We start from the raw sequence: 25,561 nt of genomic DNA on the forward strand, positions 1-25,561 counted from the left end.
ACGTTATTTTATTAATTAGTGTTCCTTCCTTCTAGCTAATTAATTTTATTAATTATGCTATAGTCCCCTTTTAATTAATTATTTGATAATTATAAATCTATCAATTAGTTAAATTTGACCCCTTTAATGACTACATCAAATGCATAATTTGATTATTTAATTCATTTTGACTTTTCCTCTTAATTTCCTCATAGAATTAATTAATTAAATTAATTAAAATTCAATTTTCCCACATGTCTCCTAACTCTAACCCTCATTTAACTCTTCTCCTAATCTCATCCACCTATCTAACCATAAGTTTTAGTCAACCTTATCCCCTTGCCTTCACCATATGTGTGCACATTCCCAAAATATCCCAAATTTCCTATAATTTGGGGAAATTTCCTATAATTTGGGGAAATATCCTAAATATCCTAATATGTGGGAATATATCCATATTTGGAGTAGAAACTTCCTAATTGGGTGTCTCTCTCCCAAATAGGCATGTGTCCTCAGGGACACATGCCATTCCACCCAATGACACTTGTCGTTAAGGACACATGTCATTTCCATCCATGACACTTGCCCTTCTCAGGGACAAGTGTCTCATTTTCATGCCTCCTCATCCTCTCATCCAAGCCTATTTAATCCCTTCATTTTCCTTCACAATCCATCAACTTCTCATTTTCATATCGTTATAATGCCATTTTGAATCATCTTACATCCATTTTGCATCCACTTTCATTTTCGTACCATTGTAATGTAGAATTGTTTACTCACCTTTTACACATCCATATCCATTTAGTTTACATCCTTGCATCCCATTTTAGCTTAATATTCATCTTGCATTTACCATCATGGAGCGAAATTGAGCATCTATTAGATAGCGAGCACACATCGAACCAAATCAAAGGATAAATCCTCATCAAAAGGAGCTATTAAGTTTGCATTTTCTTGCTCATTACTTGTCTTTTTATCGTCCGATCTTGAGTGTTTTGCTTCTTGATTGTGTAGTTAGATTGTTAAAATAACTTTTAATTATTTTGTTGCTCACATTTTCATGTACACACTAATTTATTTTCTTTTTTTTCTGGTCAGAGAGAAGATACAATGGTTTGATACGACAATGACAATACTGGAAACACCTTTTTAATTTTGCCAGGTGAGGTGCTAGGTGTCTAGCCATTATTATCACTTTTGATTGGTATACATCCATCTAGCTAAGAGTATGTCTAAACATAGGTACTTGTTAGTTCCTTTTCTTATGTTCCTATAGGCATGGCGGTGTTGAGATATATAACCATACTTAGTTTTGAATAGAATGGTGGCACCAAGATCCAACTTGGTTCAATGCTATGGCAAGTCAAACTACACTTTACATATATATTAACTAGATGTATCATTTGACAAAATTCCTATACATTTTTCTCTTTGATGGTTGCTCTTAATCCATCTCAAGCTTTCACCTTGGTGTGCAGGTAGGGAGGGTGTTGACAATGGCTGTAAATTGAGATGACCTCCTTAAGATCATTTGGTTGCTAAAAAGACTTGACTCTGTAACCTGTACCTTACCAAAATTCATATTTTAGGTTTAAAATTTACGGGATGTGAAGATACATTGGTTAGGATTTCTTTTGTTTTGTGCTTTAATTTTAATTTAGAAGAATAGGTACCATTGATTAGAGGTGGGAAAAAAATTTGATATGTATCCATTTCTTAAATGACACAATCGAGTTGATACAAAACCTCCTGACCTTGGTTGCAGATATAATTTTCTTCTTTCGCCTATATTTGAATAATATTATTATTTATTGTCCTTGTCATTTGTCTCTTTAATTAACCATGTATCATGATTATGCTTCCTATTATTGCTCACTAACATCTATGCACATACTTTCATTTTTAACTAAAGAGTAGGTTTAATGGCATATTTTCACCCCTTGATATGAAATGACAGTTATCTTTGTTCAGGTAAGTGTTAATTTTTATATATAGACTCGTCACAAGAACAAAATAAGAGACACAACCCATGAAATACCTATCAATAGTGTGGTTATTTTAGAGTAGAAAATAGAAAAGCATTTGGAATTATGAGAGGTAGATATAGATAGAGGATGATATATAAAGAGATAGAAAAGGGTAGGAAAGATAAAGAGAGATAAAACTAGAGAGACACATATGGATAGAAAGAGATAAAGGAGTGAGAGCATAGGAGAGAGGAGGAAGGGATATGGAGATAGAGATAGAGGAAAAGAGTGATAGACAAGGAAGATGAGAGAGAGAGAGAGGGGGGAGGGGAAGTGATAGAGACAAGTAATTGAAAGAGAGATAACAAATCAAAATATAATTACTTTACAATAGTTCAATTTTTATTTTTATTTATTTTTATTTTTTTGCTCGGTAAAAGGTCGAAGCCATATTTTATTAATAAATAAAATTACAATCTCTGCTCAGTGCGGGTGCCGGTAGGTAAGAGCGGAGAGGAGAAAATCTTTGGCCTTTCTCGGGACAATAGGTCTAGTCAGTGGCTAATATTTACATTTCTACATCATTTATTGAGTTACATATATTCCTTTACAATCTCTTCATTCTGGGCATACAAAAAGCCCTTCACAGGTAGTATCTATAACTTTCCATGTGCTAACTTGCTTTCACCAGACTTCCTTGTGAATGGTTTCCGCTTTTACCATATTTTCTGCCTTCTGGTTTACCTACAAAACAGATTCACAAGACAATCCTGCTGCAAACCACTTCATGAGGTGTTAGTGTAAAAAAGAAGAATAACTAGTATTATCTCTGCATACTTTGTTATACTTTCCACTGTTGTTATTATAGCCTAGGCTTCTTTCATATTAAGTCAGCATTAGGATCATATTGTTGGCTCTAAAATGAAAGATTTCTCAGGCTACAATAATAATAGAGGCATAAACACTGGTCATCAAGAGACTGATAATAACACAACCCATCTGTCATGTAGTTCATGATATTTTCTTGATATTCTGATCTTAGAGATGACTAAATGCAAATTCTGAATTAAACCAATATGCAAGAGTTACGAAAGTACTTCCTGTTACTATATTGCAGATGAATGAGTGCGGGTGTCCTTAGGTTGAGCATGTTCATTCATCTCCGAGGAGCTAATAATAGAAAGCCAACATAAGAGTATATGCCTAACTCAAAGAACAATCCAGATTCTAAACTTTACTTATTTTAGTATATATATGTCTTATAAATACCATCAAGTAAGTATCCTTACCCTTCGCTATCTATGCTATAACAGAGTCATACATTTCTAAGCCATCCTAATATCAAAGTGCTTTCATAAACAATTCTATATGTGCCTTATACTATCTATATATCCTACATCCTTGTATATTAGAGTAGTTATATCAGTATACGGCAAACAAAATTGTGTTATGAAAATTTATTATTCATCCTTATCATCTACTGCATCCATGCTAGAGGCCTGTGTTTCCTCACCCTCCATGTCATTGGTATTTTCATCTTGGAACAGGGTCCAACCCTCCTCTACCATATAGCTTACCCACCAATCACCTTTTGGCTCTTCTACCACACCAAGCCATTGTTTAAGGAATGCAATACTCCTTGTTATCTCTGATTGTCACTGTTGGCATAGTTTTTGATCTTTGCTACTGAGGATAGGCCTCTTAAACTCTATGTCGAGTGCTTCTTCCTTGTCTATGGCTTCTGCAACTTTGATGTAATCTTCTGGATAAGGTATTTGTAGTTTATCATCCATGCATTTGATAGCCATTTCCAGGTTAACCATATATTCTTTCTTGAATATTAGCCTGCATAGTGTTACTGTGACTGCCTTATCTTCTCCCATTGTGAGGAGTATTGCTACAAACCCCGCAGAATGTCACTATTGACTCGTTTCCTATGCTCTGTGTGTATAATCTCAATGCCCTAAATCCTCTTGGTCGCATGAATCACTAGATCATCTTTTGCTCTCAGAATAATCGACCAACGTTTGCTAGATATCTCTCCGACAAAGGACATCTCATGCTTCTCAGGGCATAGACAAATACCAGAGTCCATTTTTTCACAGAGATAAATGATGGATGTGTCCACTTAGATATACTGGTTTTGTTAACCGATCTTATCGGTAAATCGAGTTATAACCCGGTTGTGACAAGCTTTTCTTGTGATGGTTTCCCATTCACCTCCTGGTAAGTATTATGATTATTCTCTGATAAATCTAGAAGATTTCCATCCCCATATTGCCCTACTGTATCGACTATAGGAATGTTGATTGCTTTTTCATGATTGTCTGTTAGCCTTATTCCCTAGCATCTCCAATGTATGATTGCTTTAAGCAATCATGCAGTGCCTATATGATGATGTCTGACATTTGATTTATAAGCCTATGTATATGTGTGTGTGTGTGTGTATATATATATATATATATATATATATATATATATGTGAAAACATATATTTATATCTCTATATAAATATATATATGTTTAATTGTATTTATGTCTATATATGTATATACATATATAACTATATACATATATAGATATACATATTTATATGTCTATATATATATGCATATATATGTATGTATATATAGATATATGCATATATACATGTTTTGTGTATACAAATGAGCATATGTATCTCTGACAAATCTAAGAGATTTCCATCCCCATACTGCCCTTCTATATCGACTATGGGGTTGTTGATTGATTTCCATGATTCTCTGTTCACCTTAAACCCTAGCATCTCCAATGTATGATTGCTTAAGCAGTCGAACAATACCTAAATGATAAGGTCTTGACATATGATGATGTCTACGCATATGTGTGTGTGTGTGTGTGTGTGTTTAAATGTGTATATGTCTATGTATGTATATACATATATAATTGTATGCATATATAGATATACATATTTATATGTTTATATATGTATGCATATATATAATCATATAGGCATATAAACATATAATGTGTATACAAATGAGCTAGTTTAAATGTGTATATGTTTATGTATGTATATACATATATAATTGTATGCATATATAGATATACATATTTATATGTTTATATATGTATGCATACATATGTATATATATAATCATATAGGCATATAAACATATTGTATGTATACAAATGAGCGTATACAACTACTATATTGAGAGATCTATTAGGAACAAAGGAGGGGTTATGATGAGCTCTGCTCTAAGATTATTATCGGTAGGTATATATATGAATATATATGCATATATCTATATATGTGTGAGTATGTATCTATATAAATAGTTATATATATATATGTGTGTGTGTGTGTGTATCATATATATGCACGTATGCACATATAAGTATATAAGTATAAATATATACGTACACATATACCGCTATTTGTGCATATACATATATATGTCTTCCAATATGTGTGTTAATGTGTTGTTTAGGATTATAGCTAAACCCTTGCCTACCTATAAGTTCCCTGGTCTAATTACCTAGATCGTAATGATCTGGTTTTGTTTGTTCCATCTGCCCCTAAATTGGCTAGATTATCTGCCAATGTATTAGCCTCCCTATAAATGTGATTGATTATGTAAACTGAGAAGATTTCCATTAGAGGTAGGGCTCTATCCACTAAACTTCTGAGTTCCCAGTTTGGCATTGTTCTAGTCCTCATTGCATTAACTATAATGGCAGAGTCCCCTTCTATTTCCAATTTGGATATTTTTAACTGTTTGCACAGGTTTAAACCATCTATTAGGCTCAACAGTTTTGTCTTATTGTTAGTGCATTGACCTAGATATCTGTATCTAGATCCAATACAACTCCCCTCATCCAAGTGAATTATACAGCCTTCCCCTGCCTCCCCTGGATTACCTCTGGATGCTCCATCGAAGTTGAGTTTGCACCATCCAACCTCCGGGGGCATCCATTTGCAAGCTTTCCTTGCTTCGGCTTTGTCTATGCCACCCTTCCCAGTGAACGAAGGGATTTTGATCCCCTTCCACTGCCTTCTAATGAAGTTGTCCCAGTCTATGAATGTCTTATCATGTTGGGGGATGAACACATTCTTTTTGTTGGAGATTTCTATGATGGAGGCTTCTATTTTTGCTATAAGATTCTCTACCTTCATTTTTGCTTCCTGAAAAATTCTCCTGTTCCTCTCTTTCCAAACTTCCCAGATTACTATTGCTGGGCTGCATATCCATAAATTGTGGAATATGCTATTCCTTTTGATGATTGGCCAACCTCTGAGTCATTCCTTTAGGGAAGGGATAAGGGCACCTGACCAACCTAGTTGGGCCATCAGCCAATACCAACATTTCTCTGTGTAGTTACAAGTTGTGAAGATATGGTCGTTTGTCTCCTCGTCTTCTTTGCATAAGAGACAAATTGAGGGCCCTTCGTAGTACCTAAGTTTAAATTGTTTAGCAGTTAGGACCTTCCCCTGAATTGCCGCCCAGGAAAAGAAGCCAACTTTTGGGAGACAAAATCTGTCCCAACATAGTGTATTAGGGATGTAGTCCTTGACAATGTTTACCTCATCATATATGGTTCTGAAACCATCTTTATAGTTGTATTGTCCATCCTTTGATCTAGACTATATAAGCTCATCTGGCCCAGGTTTGAATATTATTATTCTGCATCCAAGACTTTGCAACAGTTCTTGGACTTTGCTATCTGCCAAGAATGGGAGCATGTCTTTCCATTTCCATCCCATTGTCGATTCTGGTACTATTGTTGTATAATCCCTTACATGATTACCCCATAAAGATTTCATTTGGTCCTTAATACCGGTAGTATCCATTAGACTGTCTATCGGGGGGTATCCCCCCTAGGAATCTTCCCAGAACAAGGCAAATTTACCATCGTGAATATCCCAGGATAGATGATTCGATATGAGCATTCAACTCTCTTTTATAAAATTCCAGATTCTAGATCCCTTGTGTGGGTCTGTGTCCCTAAATACTACCTCTCTCTTATTTTGTGATATATATTTGCTCCTAAGGATTCTGGCCCATTTGGCTTCTGAGGATGTGTACATTCTCCATGCTAGTTTTGCCCCTAGGGCCTTATTTTGCCATTGTAATTTTCTTATTCCTGTGCCTCCATCACTCTTTTCTTGACATATCTTGTCCCATGATATCAATTTCATTTTGTTCTTATCCTTGGTACCGTTCCAATAGAAATCTCTGATTGTTTGAGTTAATTTCTTGTAGGCCCCTTTTGGAAGTGGTATGCTTGATAGAAGATAGATAGGAATTGCTGCTAAGACTATTTTTATGAGGGTTAATCTTCCTGCCCCTGTCAGCCTATTTTTATGAGGGTTAATCTTCTTGCCCCTGTCAGCCATAAGGCTTTCCAAGATGACAGCTTCTTTCTAACCCTCTCAATCAGGGGATCCCAGAGTTTGTTGGTTCTGATACCTTTGTATAGAGGCATCCCTAAATACGAGAATGGTAGATGACCAATTTTGTACCCTAGACACGAAGCTATTCTGAATTCCTCCTGTGCTTCCATGTTGAAAAAGAATATCTCCGATTTCTCCTTGTTTACCATCTCCCCGGATGCCAACCCATAAGATTGTAATATTTTCTTGATTTCCTTAGCTTCATTCAACTTCCCTTTCCCCAGAATCATTGTGTCATCAACAAACTGTTGATGAGTACATGGATCCACCCCTCCGATGATCTGAATCCCTATTAGTCTGCCAGTTCTCCATGATGCATCTAGGCTTCTTCCTAAGGCTTCAGACATAATGATGAATAAGAATGGGGATAGGGGATCTCCCTATCTGAGCCCCCTAGATACTCCAAAGAAGCCTTTTGGTTTCCCATTTAGTAATATAGAAAACCTAGGGTTTGATATGCAGAAGTAGACCCAATTAACCCATTGTTTGTTAAAGCCAAAGGCCTTCATGCAGCTACAAAGGAAATACCAATCCACTTTGTCATAAGCCTTTTTAATATCTAATTTTATCAACATATTAGGTTGCCCTTGGACCTAACAGGAGTGGATGGCTTCTTGGATTATGATGATCCCATCCAAAATTGATCTATTGGGTACAAAGCTAGTTTGCTCTTCTGATATTATGACAGGCAAATTTTTTTTATTCTATTGGCCATGACTTTAGCTAGTAGTTTATAAGTCATGTTGCACAAAGAAATGAGCCTGAATTCTTCCCACTTTGTGGGATTCTCCTTCTTTGGAATTAAGGCCAAAAAGGTATTATTGATCGCTTTTAGGAACTTCCCTGTATTACGGGTAGATTCCAAGGCATTAGTAAGCTCCTCCCCTAAGATGTGCCACTAATTCTGAAAAAAACTAGTCGGGAAGCCATCCGGTCCAGGGGCTTTGTCTCCTTGAAATTGTGCTAGAGGTCTTTTGACTTCTTCATGGGTGATTTTGGAGTTTAACATTTGATTATCACCCTCTATTATCAGTTTGGGTATGTTATTCAATAAGGTTCTATTGTTAGGGAGGTCCGAGTGCTCCCAGTTATTGAGAATATTTTCAAAGTACTTGGTAGCATCTTTTGCCATCAGATTTTGATCCGTGATGATCTGAGTAATCTTATTTGTTGCCCTTTTCAATTTGACACTGTTGTGAAAAAATTTAGTGTTTCTATCTCCATCTTCTAACCATGTTTCTCAAGATTTTTGTTTCCAGTATATCTCTTCTCTGGCCAGAATACCTTCATATTCACATAAAAGCATTTTTTCAGCCTCGTATGATTCACAGGTCATCCCGTTTTGCATCACAACATTATTTATTGTTTCCAACTCTGTCTCAATTATTGACTTCTCCTCAAATATGTTTTTGAATTTCTTTTTGTTCCAATCTAACAGTTTGTGTTTAATCTCTTTCAGCTTAGAGACAAGACAATACATTTTAGATCCTTCAAAGACACTATCCTTCCACCATTTCTGTATGTTGGGGAGGAAGTCTTCATGTGTAAACTACATCATTTAGAATTTGAAGGGATACCCAGTTTTCTTTGCTTCCCCCATGAGTTCTAATAGCACTGGGTAATGATCAGAACCTGAGCATGGCAATACAAAAGTTTTTAATTCTGTTTTGAGGTTGCTTAGGTCCCCTTTGAGGAAAAATCTGTCAAGTGTTTCTGCAATGTTGGAAAAACCTTTTCTTCTGTTATTCCATGCGTGAAAACCCATCCCAGTCTTGATTTATAGAAGGTTGTTGTTATTTATCCAGTTTGTGAAGTCTCTTTGTGGTTGTCTTATGGTTTTTACCCCACCGCTTTTATCAGTTGAGTACAAGATGGTGTTGAAGTTGCCACCTATGATGATGTGTTTCTCATCCTGATTGTTTAAGAAGTGTTCAATTTCCTACCAAACTAATCTCTTTTTATTTGTTGGAATTGGTCCATATACATTAATGATGATAAACTCAAGATTTAGACTAAGGGCTCTTACTTTACCAGCCATCCAATTTTGCATCTTGGTATGGCATGTAAATACAATTGAGTTCTTTTTCCACATTATATCCAGTCCACCTGATTCCCCTATAGACTCCATTTCCATCTGTCATTGGGTGAATTTTATGCTAAAATTGTTCATATCAGTCTTACCCAGTTTTGTTTCTTGTAGCATAACTAGGTCCATAGTAGATTTCAATATGCTTTGCTTAATTAATCTTTGTTTGTTAGGGGCCCCCATACCCCTAACATTCCATGTTAGTATATTTATTCCTTTACGAGGGGAAGGGGGGATTTTCCTTGCCCCAGGAGGGTTGTGATTTTGGCCTACCCCTTTGCATCCCCGTCCATCTTTCTTTTGTCTAAAAAAGACTTTCGACCTCTTTTGTTGCTCATGGTTTTGCCACAGTCTAGAGTTAGTTTCTCACATCCCATCTGGAGGATACCTCTATTTTGTAGGTTGATTGAGTTATTATCTAATAATATGCAATCTTCCCCTTCCTACATACTGATCAGTTCATTAATAATGAATTCTCTTTCCTCATTTGCATTCAATCCTTCCACAACAGTGGATTCCTCCAAAGTGGGAGAAACTGTGTTGTTTTCCTCTTGAGCAACCTTAGTCGGGTTGGTGTCTAATGATGGGGTTTTGAAGGGGGTCCCAACATATTCTGGATTGGAGATGATGACATTATTTGCCCTATTTGTCAGAGTATCAATGAGTACCTCCTCGACAAATTCTTCAGCTAATTTACCCATTTGCGTTTTCTATGACATTGTTCAGTTCTACTTGGATTCGATTCTCATTATCGTAAGGAGTTTCATTGTTATTTTTAGCTCTATCAGGACTGTTATGCAAGATTGGGGAAGGAAGTGGGGTTGGAATATTAACAGTCTCTTGTTGATCAGTGTTTATAATAAAGTCACCCCTGTCATTGTTAAATTGAATATTTATTGTCTTTCGATGCTCTATGGTTGTCTCTTGCCTTTACTTGAGACTTCTGTAAATTAGGGTTCGACCTTTTACAAAATGCTAAATCTTCAGATACCGGGCCAATATACCATATCGATTTTAGGGTGTAATTACCATCTACTGTCTCTAGGGTTATGTTTTTTAGATTTTTCATGCCCTTATTTACTTCTATTAATAGTTTTATATCAGATTTATTCGACCAGTTCTTTTCTACGGCAATGAATTTGCCCAATTTATCCCCAATTTCTATAAGAATTTTGGCATGCATTAATTCAACAGGAACATTATGGATTTCTACCCATTTCAATATTGTTTTGAATTCATATCTATTAGCATCGAATCTAGGTTGCCATTCAATAAAAATGAAATTTGCACCTTTGTAAAAAACATATTCTTCATGCAGTAGCTTGGCTTTCAGAGACTTTTTGTAGCATTCAATGTACAAAAAGTTATTAGCCAGGGTAGTGATACGTACCTTCCCATGGAATGTTGTTTTCCACCATTCAACTATTCTGGTGAGAGGTTGATAATTTGATTGTTCCCTCCCCATTTTGCAAAGATCCCATGACCTCTGTAGTAGTTACTTAATTCCATGGCTTCCCTGGTATTCAAAATCTTGATGCAATCCAGGTCGGGTTTGTTAGTGCTAGGGCATCCTCGCTCCTTGTCACTTTGATAGCATTCTTTCTTTAATGGTGGAGCGAGTTCCCCCACCTCGAAGCCGACTTTGAATTAACTAAATTACGGCCATGAAACGCCATTGCCCTTCCTCCATTCATGGAAGGTCCTCTGTAACCTTCCGCATGATAGGTATGTGGGCGAGATATATGTTGTGGCTTTCGAAGGGGATGACCAGGACCAAAAGCATTTGCTCGAAATCCTAGTGGTATGTGATTTGCATTGGTGGCGCAACAAGGGATTCATGTGGTGATGGGGATTGCCCACACATTTGACCATTCCAGAGGAACCCTAGCCTCCCTCTTTTCTACCCTAGCCGCTCTTCTGCCCTTTACCAATTGTCACAGATGGTTTTGTGTAGATGGTTCCCTGTCGGATGGAGGCCTGCCAACACCGTTGGGACCCTTGCCCTGATGAAAATGATGACCGCCAAGGAGCGGCTGCCGATATGCAGAGCTCGTAGTCATTGTTTTCATATGTAAACCTCAGCACCTTTACAATAGTTCAAATTTAATAGAGCAAAAATAATTATAAATTGACTTACTTCTAATAGCTTTTATTTATTATTTTAATTTCATAAAATTTGCATAATTAATAAAAACAATTTTAAATATAAATCTTAATTTTAAACTAAAATAAAATAAACAAAAATAAAAAGTCAAAATAGAGAAGATTAAAATATGTTAATAATAATAATTTAATTTAAAAAAATTAAATTTAAATAATAATCCTATTATATAATAAGCTTATTACGTTGATAAATAATTAGATAAAAGTAATATTATTTTTTACTTTATTAATTTTTTTTTTGATGAATAGACCTTCTCTATTAGATAAAAATATTAAAGTACATATTCACAAAAAAAGGTTGGGAGATACAATAGAATATAAATATAAATAGAATATGAATAAAAATATTATTAATATCAAACAATATTAACATAACTCACCATCACTATTAATAAATTAAAATGTCCAGTAAGGCCCTAGTGCAAAATAGAGCATAAAAAAAGTCAACAATACTTTCAAACAGTAAAAATACAGCATAGTTAATATAAGTATGTAATTTTACAATATATTTAATAATTTATATTATGTTAGAGTAAAATATAGTATATAACAATAAATAAATATGTTTAATTTTAAAAATATAGCTTTAAATTTTATTCATTTGATATTCTGCATGGATTTCTCATATAAGATGTGCTCTATATTATTATTAAAAAATATAAATTCAATAATAAAATGATATTTATATATCTTAAATTTATTACGCCGAGAGGCGTAACCTACAATGGCATCAATAGGAGGTCATCATGAGTAATGGTGTACGAAAAAAGAAACTCTTGGTATTCCTGTCAGTCATGCATGGAAATAACAAGCATTCAAATTATTGTCGAGGTGGAAGGAGTTGGCATTGTATTCTGACAGTTACAACCGCAACACATCCATGTAAACAATATCTATGCAGATTTAAATTGACGTTCAATATGTGACAAAGAAACTAATGATAGATGTGCCAAAGAAAGCAAAGCAAGGATAGTGGTGTGAGTTGCTGAAATTAATAAAATAACACCAAACGTTTCCATTACTTTGCATTATAACCGTTCAAAGAATTGTCGGTGGTATGTTACAAGTTTCATGAAATGAAGTTGTATATTATATGCATTTTGGTCCAACATGATCTCCTTCCATTGCTATCGCCTTCGCGTTTTGCTTTCTATGCAGGTGTGCTTATTTTTTTCAGTTTCTATTTCTTTTTACTTACTCTATATTGTTGGCTACAGTAACAGATTTTACTTATTTCCTTTTTTCCTTGATTGATATCTATATCAGCAATTGGATTTTTTGTAGAAACATTTTTGGTGAGTGCTGAATTTGTTTTGAAAACAAGCAACTCCAACCAACCAGAAGTAAGATGTCAAACTTATTAAATTCTTGTGTATTCAATCATGGTTTGTTCACAAAGTAGGATATGCATGCAAAATAGTATATATTTCATTTAAGGTGATTTCCATTAATGGATGGATATAGGCAATGGTGCGCAGGCTTAGATTCGGGAAATAAATTTTATTTATTTTTATATTTCTATTAAATGTTTAGAGGATATTGCATAGGAGACTTTTCTTTAGATGGAGAGAATACACTAATAGAGGAAACAAAAGCAAGAGGTTAGGGAAGAACATTGTTAGAATCTGTATTTTATTTCAAAAATTGAACTGTAAAGAAGTTTAGCGCCTTTGTCTCTTCTTCTATCGCAATTTTTTTCTTAGATATTCCTTCTAGATGATATTCGAATTAAACTAAATTGTGAGAATAATAAGACATAATTAAATTGAACTAAACTGGAATTTTAGAAAGAGTGTTTCAGAAGTAATTTTTTGTTGTTATAATTCTAAAACACAACAAGTCCTTAAAAATTAGATCAAATCAATCATCATACTATATCTAACATAAAAATAATTAATGAGGTTTTAATTGAATGAATTGAATGATAATGTTTTTTTTTCTATTTATTTTAAAATTAATTCTTAATTTATAACAAAAGAAATATATTTTAATTTAGAAGTTGAACTGATTTACATGCAAAAGGGAAAATAAAATAGAAATTTATATCTAGAAAATATAGAAAGATTCTATTACTAGATTCTATTTTTAGATTTATTCTAAAATTGATGATTAAAATGGAATAAAAATGTTAGTTGTATATCTATAATTTTTTTAGAAAGTTTTAAATTAAAACTAATTGTTGCATGTAAAAAGAAAAAATAGACTAGAAATGTTGGTTATGTATCTACATTGATTTTTTTGTTGTTTTCAATTTCACAACTAAAAGCATACTCTACCCATTTAAGATTATGTAATTTTTAGTTTTTAAATTTATTCTAAATCTAATTGTTGATTCATTTAACAATTTAAAAAAATTGAATCTATTTTAATTTTAGAATTTGAATTGATTTGCATGCAAAAAGAAAATGCAGAATATAAATGTTGCTTTAGATTAATTTCTAAATTCTTTTTTTCAATTCCACAATATTCTACCCATTTAAGATCAATTAATTTCTACTAATGCCTACATAATATAAGTTTTACTTTTTTAAAAAAATATTTAAATATATAATTTATATAAATAAGTATCATAAAAAATAGAAATATCAAATTATTCTGTATATTAATGTAGCCTTTGTTATTTTTATTATTATTCAAATAATTTAAATTTTAAATGATTAAATTTTTAATATTATTTCATAAACGTTAAACCCTTAATTAAGATTTTGGTTAATTATTGTTAGGATTAAGGCTGTATTAGGGATATAGTTAGGGTTTAAGGTTAGGATTGGAATAAAGGTTACAAGTAAGCTAATTTTAATTAAAAGAAACTTCAAACTATTTTAAAATGTCTATATTCTAAATATTCATAAGAAAAGTACATTATAATGAAAAAAAATTAATATTTTATAAGAAAACGATAATAAGTGGTATCAATACATTACCCTACAATAGTAACCCTAATTTTAGCCTCAACTTAATCCTAAACTCTACTTAAATCCTACTTATAAAAAAATCAACCTTAATCTAACCCTAATTATAACCTAACCTTAATATGAACCCTAACCCTTATTGTACCCTAATATAAATTGAATTCTAGTCCAAACCCTAACCCTAATTGAACTTTAGTCCTAATTTAACCCTTAACCCTAATTTTATTGAATGATAAGCTTGATTATAATCCTAATTGAACTGTAATATAAACCCTAAATATAATTAAAATCTTACCATAATCAAACCCTAACCTTAACAATATCCCCAATCTAGACCTAATTGAAGCCTAAACCATACCCTAACCCTAAACTTAAATATAACCCTAATTTAATTCTACCCTAACCTAACTCTAAACATAACTCTACAATTAAACGCGACCTACAAATTCAACCTTAATCTAACCCTAATTGAACCCTAACCCTAATCTAAACCCTAAACCTTATTCAACTTTGAGCCTAATTGAATTCTAGCATGAATCTTAAGCCTAATTAAAATTCACTTCCAATTTAACCTTGACCCTAATTAAGCTCTTATACGAACCCTAACTATAATTAAAACCTTACCATAATAAAACCCTAACCTTGATAATGTCCTAATCTAGACCTAATTGAACCCTAAACCATAACCTAACCCTAAACTTAAACCTTAATCTTACCATAATTGAAACCTAATTATAACCTAAACCTAAATTTAAATATAACCCTAGAATTAAGTTCTAACTACAACTTGAACCCTAATGTAACCAAAATTAAATCTTTGCCCTAAACTTAACCCTAACCATAATTAAACTCTAATTATAATCTAACCCCTCACCTTAATATAACCCAAACCCTTATATTTATCAATCTCTTATACTATTTTAACCTTAATCTTGATATAATTAAATCATAACCCAAATTAAAATCTAATCCTAACCCTAAATATAATTACGCATACCTTAATGAAACCGTAACCATTTAATCAAACCTTAACTCTAATTAGTTCTATAACCTTAAACCTTCACCCTAATCCCTCTAATTGAATCCCAACCCTAACCTAACCCTAAACTTAACTCTAACCATATAATTAAACCTTACCTACAACTTCAACCTTAATCTAACCTTGACTTAAACCCTAACCCTTATTGAATCCTAATCCTAATTAAGTTCTAGCTTAGACCTAACCCTAATTGAACTTCAATCCTCTTTTAACCCTAACCCTAATGTAATTAAATTGTAAGCCTCATTCTAACCCTAATTGAAATCTAATGCAAACCCTATCTATAACTAAAACCTTACCATAATCAACTCTTAACCTTGATGATATCCCTAATCTAGACCTAATTGAACCCTAACCCTAATTGAACCTTTATGCAAATATAACCACAACTCTAATTAAATTATAAATTTAACTTTAAAGTCAAGATTTATTATATAATCCTAACCCTCACACCATGATTTATCCTTAAACCCTTACCCTATTTGAATAATAACACTAACTCAAATCGTAAATGGATTGTAATACTAACCCTATTCCTCATTGAATCATAGCCCTAAACCTGAATGTAATTCTTAATGAACCCCAACCCTTACTTGAAGCATTATCCTAGAATAGTAACCCTAATTATAATGTAACCTTAAGCCTAAACCTAATCTTACCATAATTGAAACCTAACCATAAGCTTAACTCTACCCCTATAATTAAACCCTAACCACAACTTCAACCCTAATCTAACCATAATTGAACCCCATCTCTAAACTTAACCCTAACCCTAACTAATCCTAATTGAACTCTAGCACTAAACTTAACCCTAACTATAATTGAACTCTAATCCGAGCACAAACCCTATTCCTAATTAAACTCTAATAGTAAACTTCAACCCTAATATAACCATAATTGAACCATATCTATAAACTTAACCCTAACTATAATTAAACCCTTTCCACAATCAAATCCTAACTCTAATTAACTATAACCTTAATCCTTAACCCTAATCTCCCTAATTGAATGTTGATCCTAAACTCAACTCTAACCATAGATTTGAAACCTAACTACAACTTTAACCCTAATCTATGCCTAATTGAACCCTATTCTTAATCTTAACCCTAACCCTAACCCAATTATGACCATAATCGAACCCTATCCCTAAACTTAACCCTAACCCTAACCCTAATTGAATTATAATCTTAATTAAACTCTAATCCTAACCCTAATCGAGCCCAAACCCTAATTATAATTGAAGTATAATACTAATTTACCCCTAACCCTAATGTAATTGAAACACAACCCTAATGCTAACCATAATTTAACTCTAGCACTTACTATAATTGAACCCTGATAATAAGCTAACCCTAAAATTAACCCTAACCATAATTACTAAACCCTATTTTGAACCTGAACCATAACCCTAAAGTAACCTTAATTGTAAATCCATCCTAACCTTGACCATATCCCAATCTTTATGCTAACATAACCCATAAACCCATTTAAACCCTAAGGCTAACCTTGAAACCAAGCTTTATTATATAACCATAAACCTAACAACATGTTTTATTCTTAAATCCTAACTCTTCCTAATTTACAACACCAATTCTAACCTTAATTTAGTTGTAATACTAACCCTTAACCTAATTAAACCCTAACCCTAACCCTAACATTGATTCTAATTGAACCTTAACCCTTAACCCAAGCATTATCCTATAGTATAATAACCATAATTGTTAAGTAAAATCAATTATAACTACTATTTAATATATAATGCTATGACTTCCTCTAATATAGATCTTAACCCTATCCATAACTTGATAATGACCCTAAAACTTACTATATATCTAACGTAAAATCTAAACCTAACTGTATTCCTAACCCAAACCATAACTCTTATAGCTATCATCATGTATACTATCTCTAATTGCAATCTTAACCCTAATCTTAATTATATTTGTGTTATAATTCTAACCCTAACCCTAACCCTAATTTTAATTATAATCACTAATTATAATCTTTAACCCTAACCCTAACCATAACCCCAACCCTAATTATAATTATAACCCTAACCCTAACCCTAATCATATCCCTAACTATGATATAGACCTTAACCCTAATCCAAAACATAAATATAAACCAAATCCTAATCCTTACCATACCCCCAGTTATATTTCTAACCCTCATCCTAATGTAATTATGCTTTCCCTACCCCTAACTTTGATGTAAACCCTAAACATAATTGTAACCTTGACACTAAACCCTAACCCTAATCATAAATTTAACCTTAATATTAAACTGTAACCATAACCCTAACCCTAACCATAATCCTAACTATAATCCTAAACCCTAAAGCTAACAATAATCCTAAACCAAAACCAAACCCTAATGTTGATGCTAACCCTAATGGTAAACCCTAACCCTAATCATAAACCTAGCCCAAAACTTGATGTAAAGCTTAACCCTGACTATAACACTAACCTTAACCCTAATGCTTACCATAACCATAATACTCGCGATTAAATAAAGTTTAATATACCTTAGATTTTAGTATTTGCTTTGATCTTGCAACACATGTATATTATAAAAAATAGTCTAAATAGATATATAAAAAATCATATATCTTTGGGTAATAATATAATAATATATTATAATATTATCATATATTTTATTTTAATAAAAAGATACTATATAATTATATATTGATTTATTTTATGCTTCCTATGTTGCACTGCGTGGCTGCCACTAGCATATATACCTTAAATATTAATTTAATCCATATAAAATACACCGAGAGATATCCTTCTCGAGGCGCCTATTTTACTTTAGGGTGTAAAATTGATTAAAAATAGGTGCCTCGAGAAGGATATCTCTCGACGTATTTTATATGGATTAAATTAAAATTTAAGGTATATATGCTAGTTTATTATTGATTTCAACATTAATTATATTTACCTTTAAATTGAAAAACATTAATATATTTAGATATATAATAATTTTAAATTGTATAAATTTAATCGTAATATAGAATATATCACAAATAATTTTTAATATAATAAAATTAATAATTCAAATTTGTATAAATTTTATTACAATATATTCCTAGAGTTGTCTTCGGACATGTAATGTCGCAGTTAAAACACTTTGTTGGTGATGTGGCCACCAAGGTTCAAACCTCTGTTGGGCCATTGTGCTCATAGGCCTTGTGTCTTCGTCGGGTCGTTGTGCTCGCGGGTTTGAACAAGTGAAGTGTGGGGATGAGGTCCCTCGATTGTTGCCTCATCGGTTCATAGCTCGGGGTCAAAAGAATTTCACGTGGAGCTGGAGGGCGTGTCATGCCAACATCGCCAGTCACATTAAAAAGTTTACCGAACTTTATTATAATAAATAAATAAATAAATAAATAAAAATATTACAATATAAATATATTAATATTTAACTACATATTATATTTTAGTTTCTTTTAAGTAAACTACTAAATTAAAAATAAATGAATAAATAATTGATTGTTAATAAGGAACAACACTAGGTTAATAGAGGCAAGCATTCCCTTCAACTTCTCTTATAAGTTGTAAACCAATTTAATTGACCAACACAATATTTAGGGAAAAATTATTATTAGCTAAAAAAATTTACCCCTACACAAATTTATCTTGGTCATTATAATGGGAAAAGACAAAACAGTTGCAATCTATGAAATGAAAGGAGTATCATAATAAAACAAAGTTTTTATTATTATTAAATTTTGAAATTTGTATAGAAAATATCCATCGTTACATGCCCAACACAGTTGGAAAAAATTATATTTCAAGTACTCTGCTATTAAATGTATTGTACAAATGGCAGGTTGAGTTCAATGTCACTAATAGAGGTAAATATATTATTTTACATTAATCCATTGTTTTTTATATGAGCAAATTAAAACAAAGAAAAATGATATTTTTGTAATGTAAAATACAAAATAAATATGGACTATAGGTTTTTTCCTCAAAATTTTTAATTCTAAATTTTGATTAGTTCAATTAATTGAAAAATAAAATTGGATGAATGCAACAGTATCCTGCCTTTGGCAAGAATGAATAATGTTTAGATCTACAACATATATAGTATTGTTATTCAATAACTTATAGATGATGATACATGAAGTAGGTAAAAATTGGATTGTAAGCCTACACATAAAAATTCCATGCTAAAAGTGACATTCAAATTTCCTTGCTTGACATGAGTTTATCTTGCAAATAATAAAAGTGTATTATGCCCATTTTACCAGTGCTCAACTTATAAACCCTTTTATGGCAAATCAATAAATATAGCTCTCTTAAACTTAATATTTTTTTATCACCCCAAGCCTTCTTTATACCTTTCTCCTATCTCATCTTTATTTGATCCAAATTTTAATACAAAGCTAATGCATTCATTATTCAAGATATAATTTTATGCTTGCTACCAACTCATTTTTTTTTAGAACAAAACATACAAGAGAGACACAAATGATGTAGTACACCAATGCTTTGTATAAAGATCTAATTAAGAGAAGTGAAAAGTAATGTGCCAAGAGGGCCATGCTTACTCTATTTCATAGTTTCAAACACGTCAATGATCTTTGAATTCAAGAACTCATAAGAAATGTAGTAAAGTGGAAGTAAAACAATGAAAAGTAGCAAGTGAAGGATTGCTCTTGAATTTACCTACTCAAACACATCAAATAATCCTCATTACATAAATCCCCAGGACAAGCAATTAAAAGGCCCATTTTTCAAATATTTGCCATCGTTAAGGCAACATATAATTCTTACTTAAAGTGTTACATTTTCAAAATAAATGCCAAGTGTTGCTCTCCACCCTTCCACAATGACATGATGATGTTTCATGAAACTTAGTCATACCCCCGAGCAAGAGAGTAGCAATACATAACCATCAAAATAGATGGTTGAAATGTATAATCAAGTCACCATTGCTCATTATACAACATATTAATCTAGTGTTCTCTCTTTAACACATTGTTGCAACTCAAATACAGAACTAAACATTTCACTAAAACTTATGCATAAGAAAAAGAGATAAAGTATAACTTAACTCTCAACATGATCCTCCTAGTTTTCACCTCCATATCCAAGATCTCCCTCCACCCTTCCTAGCTCATTCTTCACTTCCATCTCCATAAATAAGATCTCCCTCTTCTTCAACTCTAACTATCCATCTCTACTTCTACAAGAAAAATGTTCTCCAAAGGGAGAAGTGGTTAATGGCTTTACCTCTAACCATCACAAGATATATATGGATCTCAACCCTACCACTCTTACCGAATTTCAAACCCTACACGAGGGCACATGCATCTCATGTGCTCACATGTGTAAGACATGGGGAAGAGGGTTGTGCTTGACACAACCCCTCAACCAAGACTTGGTAAGGGAGTTGAGATGGTGAAAAGTCCCCACACCTTCCCCAACACTACAAAATCGTCACTTACTTTCAAGTAACCTTTTGAGAAGTCAAATCATGACTAAGGTATTGTATTATGTGTCCAATAAGCCCCCATCCCTTAGGTACTTACCCTAGGGGTTTATTTTTACCCAAAAACCAATAAAATTGACCAATTAACTCCTTTAAAACCCCCTTCAAAATCAAATTCGAAATTTAAAGCATAACAAAGGTTCCATCCCCCTAATTACATTTACACAACCTAACCAAATGACTCCACAATGATAATACTTATACTAGGCTAACCACATAAAACTTGTACATCCCCTTATTGTTTATATAGGAGAACTCCACAATTGAAGTACTTTTTTGGGATTAGATAATTCTTCCTTGCATCCTATGTTCCCATACAATAAACCGTAGGAATGCAATTAGATTACAAAGATAACTTATTTTAATCTTTAATCCATACTTTTAATGATGAACTATATATTCTACAATTTGAATATAACATGCCTACCTTATGATTCAAGTCATATTCATTAGTTCATATATGCACATATCTTTTTATACTAGACAATGATAACAAAGTCATAAAATCAATTAAATTTTCTCATAATTTTAAAATAGATTCCATTACTAGGTGGGGCCTTACACATATGACAAGGTAAAGCAAAAAGTTGACAAAAGTATAAGCCAAGTTCATAAAAAAAAATGCAAATAAAACAAGGTGCATCAAACCATTACAAAGCTTTATTAATCAACTAATATGTAAGATGTCATTAGATTTTATATAAGATTCAAGTGAATCTATATATATATATATATGCAAATGTCAAATTTGTGCACTTTGTTCAATAAAGCTATTTTTTACTTGCAAATTATAGACCGATAAATAAAAACAAAAAAATTATTTATTTGGTGAATTATTAGTTGATTTGAAGAAATAAAATAATTTTTAGTATGAATTATTGATTGATTTGAAAATGTTACATAATGTAAATGACAAATTATTGACTCTCCATCCCTATCCATCTATCTCTATCTCTATCTTTATCGCTATCTCTAACTCTCCTTCTCCCTCTCCCTCTACCATTATTTTTTCTAATTTTTTATCCCCTAGTTTGGTGCACTTGACCATTATATTATTTTCAATATACAACTCTACAAATTATTTAAAAGGAAAGGTTGTATAATCCATAGTGATGTACATTGTAGATATTAATTTATAGGAATTGTTAACAAACATTTATATAAATTACACACACATGAGGGAGAGAGGAGACAATAGTTGGGTGGGTTCCTATTCTTGGCATACTATTTGTGGCTATGGGATTTATTCTTACAACATATTTATTTTATATATTACTCATAATTATTTCATATGTAAATCAACAAATGTGAAGAGCACACAGTTATACTAAGAGGGAGGGCGGGTGAATCGATATAACAACAACTTTTACCAATTTGAACTTTTTCAACTTCGTTCACAAGTATATAAGTTATCTCATAAACATATTCATATGTGATCTAATTATTATGAACATAAATAGAACACAAGATATATAGGTGGAAACCCTTACGAGAGAAAACCACGATAGATGATAGTTTTATAAATTTCTTTTACAATAACTTTAGAGGCACCAACCCCTTACTTGATTTGTGAGAACCTACCCACGGGAAGCACCAACTCCCCAAACTGAATTTGTAGGCTCCAACCTACAGGAAGCTCCAACTCCCTAAACTGAATTTGTAGGCTCCAACCTACATGAAGCTCCAACTCCCTAGACTAAATTTGTAGGCTCCAACCTACAGGAAGCACCAACTCTGTAATGGACCCTAGTTAGTTATGCCTTTAAAGTTAACCCAAATTTACCCAAATCTAAATAAGTAAATTAAGTTTATGGGAATACCTATGTTTACTGTTTTCCTACATATAAAAACCAGGGAACATATATGAAATGATACTTAATAAACTGAAACACATACTAAATAAATATATTGAGTGTTGTTAATCTTAATCCATTAATTACCATTAGTATGAGATCTATTACATAAATTAGGATTGCTATATTTATTAGATGCAGCTAGGTTTTTTAGATAAAATCAGGTGATAGGTTAGTTGCTTTCCTTAATTATCCAATCCCTTATTACACTAGGGTAGGCTAGTTGGATAGGATGTCCAAGAAACCATCCCTCCTAGGCCCAAGGGCAGAATACCATATCCCCCTTGGCTCCATATGGTAGGTGTTAGGCATCCATTATGGAGTGGCATACCCAACGAGATGTTCTATCACCGTTCCCCCTCATCTTAACCACCCTCTCTCTTAAGCCCAAGAGCAGATGCTTCACCCCTCTTGGCTCCATGTGGCAGGTGTTAGGCATCCACTATGGAGTGGCGTACTTAAAAAAGAGTCCCTCCTTTCCAATGAATCATTTGTGATATTCCAGTGAAGTAATATTTATTCAATTTATCTCATTATGCTAATCAATTGCGTTTGACATAATTTTTATATTACACAATATAACTTTAGTGTCTTGTATTACCATTAATACTATCTGAATATTACTTTGTATCAGTATTGTTCATTGTCAGTGTTCCATTAATTTATTATTTCCCATATCATTATTACAGTAATCTATGCAACCTGAATTTGATTGTTTTATATATATCCTTGGTTTGTGCAAGTACTTATCTATTATGTTTACCAGTACTGTATTTTTAATGTTGTTTGAAAGATATATAAACATAATTTGTCCTTTCAATTTACAACATATTAATTATCATTAATCTTATAAGAACATCCCTTTTAATTCATTATCTACCGATGCATACATTTGGACTTAAACATATATAACATGTTGACTGATATATTTTTAATGTCTGAACCAAGAAACTATGTATATACGTACCTGTCACTGTTTGAACTTCTTCCTATCTTCATTGGCAGGCTAGGAAATTCTTTCATCTTGCTGACCTGATCCAATCCTTACTCTTATTTCTTGCTGGTAGTCTGCACGAATTCCTTTTGTTCTTTCTTTTTCTCTCTTACAAAAGTATATAATTATTATAATCTCAACACATATACACCCATTTTATACACCTAAAAATGGTCTGAAGATAGTTAATTAAATACGCAGTTATTTGATTAATTCCCCTTCCCAATTAATTGAATTCACAAGCAATTTAATTACTTTCTCTATTCATCTACTAGTAAATAAATCTAAATGATTTATTTATATAGTTCATTTCATATCCCCCTTTGATTAATTAATTCTAAATTAATTAATGCCCCCCCATATAAATCAATTCTTCTAATCCCTAATTAAGATTAACAAACTCAAGTTTGTTGAGATTAATTACCATTTTCCAATTATTTGAATTTATAAATTCAAATGAGCACATAACTCCTAACTTTTAACCAACTAACCTAACCATCCCCTAACTAAACCCATTCAATCTAATCTTGGGTCTAACTAACCCTATCTTATCTTGCACATTCTAACCTCCTTATCCTAACCTCCCATGGTGTGGATATTCTCTCCTTGAGACACATGACACTTTTTCTACATGTCTCCTCCCTTGGACACTTGCCCTCTCATAAGCAAGGCTCCTTGACACTTTTCACCACAGAGATGACAAGTGTCCCTTCCTCCAACCTCTTCTCCAACTTCCTCAATCTTGGCCCTTGATATCTTCAGATCAAATCTGGACCATCGATTCCTGCCACCTCAACTTTAGCCTTGAAATTCCTATAAATATCCCCCATTTTGGAGCAATAAGGATCCCATCTCATATCAATTTAGGCATTGTTACTATAGGAATTTTGCATTTCAATTATCTAGTAATTATCTTTTGGATTAATCATAGCATGTTAATCTAGTTTCTTAAATCATGCATTTCATATCATCCCCATAGTCAATCATGATCAAATAAGCTACTCAACTCTTGAGTTGTCACTTTGGAGGTCATTGCTCCACTAAGAGCCCATCAATCTAACACCTTCAAGGTCCTCAAGAATAGAGGAAAATGGGACATTTCAAGGAAGGCTTATGGTTTTCATTTCTAATCTAGTTTTTAATTAAGCTTTCATCATTGATTTGATTGATGATGAGCTGAGAGTCTCCAAAGACCTGAAGTTGTGTAATGTTCCATTCCATAGCCATTTTGATACCTGTAACCAAAGCTTCATATTCTGTTGTGTTGTTGGTGCATGGGAAGCTTAATTTGTATGCTTTCAGAATTGTATGGCCTTGTGGTGTAATGAATAGAATACTTGCTCCTGATCCATGTTGTGTATATGAACCATCAAAGTATAATTGCCATGTTTTTGTGGTGACTGTTAGGATATCAGCATCGGGAAATTCAATTTGTAAAGGATGATCATCTTGAAGCGGTGCCTCAGCTAGTTGGTCTGCAATGACTTGTCCCTTGATAGCTTTTCTGTCTACATACTCAATATCAAACTCACTTAGGATCATGATCCATTTTGCTAGTTGTCCTATCAATGTTGCCTTGCTAAGAAAATACTTCAATGGATCAATTTTAGCTATCAACTTGATGGAGTGAGA

The 25,561-nt window shown here is 32.7% G+C and overlaps 1 protein-coding gene across 1 annotated transcript in view; it reads left to right on the forward strand.

Annotated features, from left to right (window-relative positions):
- Positions 1-1,655, forward strand: part of LOC131060783 (uncharacterized) — a 74,015-nt gene extending 72,360 nt beyond the window's left edge. Inside the window, exons 10-11 of the mRNA XM_057994405.2 lie at positions 1,078-1,141; positions 1,458-1,655. The gene's annotated coding sequence lies outside the window, so the exon portion shown is untranslated. The remainder of the gene's footprint in view (positions 1-1,077; positions 1,142-1,457) is intronic.
- The last annotated feature ends 23,906 nt before the right edge of the window (positions 1,656-25,561 follow it).

This window comes from Cryptomeria japonica, chromosome 11 (assembly GCF_030272615.1).
Source record: "Cryptomeria japonica chromosome 11, Sugi_1.0, whole genome shotgun sequence".
In the NCBI taxonomy this organism is placed as follows: domain Eukaryota; kingdom Viridiplantae; phylum Streptophyta; class Pinopsida; order Cupressales; family Cupressaceae; genus Cryptomeria; species Cryptomeria japonica.